Below are 2,160 nucleotides of genomic sequence, written 5' to 3'. Positions count from 1 at the left end.
GTGTATGAGGTTTAAAATAGTATTGAATAAAACTCATGGCTCTACGTATCGTTTATCACAAGTTGACCACCTGTCCCTAAGTATTAATGAAGGTAGGCATTGAATTCTTGAAAGATCCTGAAAAATGTGCGAGAATTATCAACCAGTACTTTACATGATTGAGTCATTAATTTATATGATATGTATTGATATGGATCTTAATCACACCAGTTACTGTAATTAATACCTTGAGACAAAACCTACCGACAGAAAAATATATCTAAATAATTGTATATATAGATTAAATAGTACTACTATATAAGAACCATGTTGAGATCAACAACACCATCGTAAATTTATTTTCCAATGGCAAAAAGTAAAGCTGAACGGTCCTGTTTTTCCGGTTACCCCTTGGGCAAGTTATCTCTAATATTTATTTTCGTCATCTTCTAGGTCGAAGCCATCACTGCCGATAGTTCAGACTCTCCATCATCCTACGCGTGGCCATCCAAGAAGCTCAGCAAACCGGTGGTTCTATTAATTTCCACCGACGGTTTCCGGTTTGGTTACCAATTCAAGACAGAGACACCAAACATTGATTTGCTCATTTCGAGAGGAACCGAAGCTCATTTCGAGAGGAACCGAAGCTCATTTCGAGAGGAACCGAAGCTCATACCGGTTTAATCCCGGTTTTTCCGACCATGACGCTCCCAAACCATTACTCAATCGCCACCGGACTATACCCAGCTTACCACGGTATAATCATGAACAAATTTACTGATCCGGTAACCGGAGAATTCTACAACAAAAATCTAGACGCTAAATGGTGGTTAGGTGAGCCATTGTGGGTAACTGCAGTAAACCAAGGGCTCAAGGCTGCGACTGTCTATTGGCCAGGCTCTGACGTTCCAAAAGGCTCTTGGACCTGCCCAAAAGGATTTTGTAAAACGCCTTTCAATGGTTCATTTCCTCTCGAAGAAAGAGTCGATACGATCTTGAGCTATTTTGATCTTCCCGGATTTCATGACTCTTTATCTCGATGAACCGGATATACAAGGCCATAAATACGGCCCTGGTGATCCTCGGATCACACAAGCTGTCGCAAAGGTTGATAAAATGATCGGTAGGGTCATTAAGGGATTGAAGAAAAGGAAGGTGTTTAGTGATGTTCATGTGATATTACTTGGTGATCACGGAATGGTTACTAATTGTGACAAGAGGGTGAATTACATTGATGATTTAGCGGATTGGATCAAGGTACCCGCGTATTGGATCCAGTCTTATAGCCCAGTCCTAGCAATGAATCCGCGTTGGGGCCAAGATATCAAGAACTCAGACGAGAAAAACATGGAACTTGTGGCGAAGATGAATGAAGCTTTGAGGTCAGGGAAAGTAGAGAACGGAGAGTTTTTGCAGGTTTACTTGAAGGAGAAATTACCAAAAAGGCTCCATTACTCGGACAGTTCCAGGATTCCGCCGATCATAGAAATGGTCGGAGAAGGTCTAATGGTTAAACAAAACAGAACAAACGTTCAAGAATGCTCCGGAAATCATGGATACGACAACATGTTTTTCTCCATGAGATCTATCTTTATTGGACATGGTCCAAGGTTTAAGAGAGGAAAGAAAGTGCCGTCGTTCGAGAATGTTCAGGTCTACAATGTTGTTGCAGAGATTCTCGGACTCCGACCAGCTCCAAACAATGGTTCTTCTTTGTTCCCTTGGAGCATTCTCCTTCCGTTTGGAGCAACAAGGGAATTAGAATGAAGAACAATATCCCTTGGCCCATGCATGAGACTCATGCAGAGTAATAAGCTAATAGATGAATAATAATCTGTGTTATATGTTGTGATGTTTTTTCTTTGTGTTCTTTATCTTATGTTACTTCTTATTAATAGAAAATTTTAATTAAGTAAAATATATAAAATAATAAATAGTAAAAAACAATACTATGAATTTTTTATTAATTCAAGTTTTTAACAGAAAAAAAATTTATTGTACTTCAAATTTCTGAATGTGTTAATGAAGTTTAGAATGGAAGTACATTTTAAAATAGAGTTAAAAAAAGTTTATGTAACTGTTTTCATAAAATTTAAACGGAAAATATAATTCAAAGTGAAACATTAGTTTTTAAAAATAGTTTATAACAAGATTTACATCTAATTTGAGACAGTCCTACCT

At 37.8% G+C, this 2,160-nt stretch overlaps 1 pseudogene; it reads left to right on the top strand.

Annotated features, from left to right (window-relative positions):
• LOC104760791 lies at positions 346-1,746 on the top strand (annotated as a pseudogene).

The sequence above is a fragment of the Camelina sativa genome, chromosome 18 (genome assembly GCF_000633955.1).
Source record: "Camelina sativa cultivar DH55 chromosome 18, Cs, whole genome shotgun sequence".
NCBI lineage: Eukaryota > Viridiplantae > Streptophyta > Magnoliopsida > Brassicales > Brassicaceae > Camelina > Camelina sativa.
This window is presented reverse-complemented; position numbering and strand designations above follow the sequence as displayed.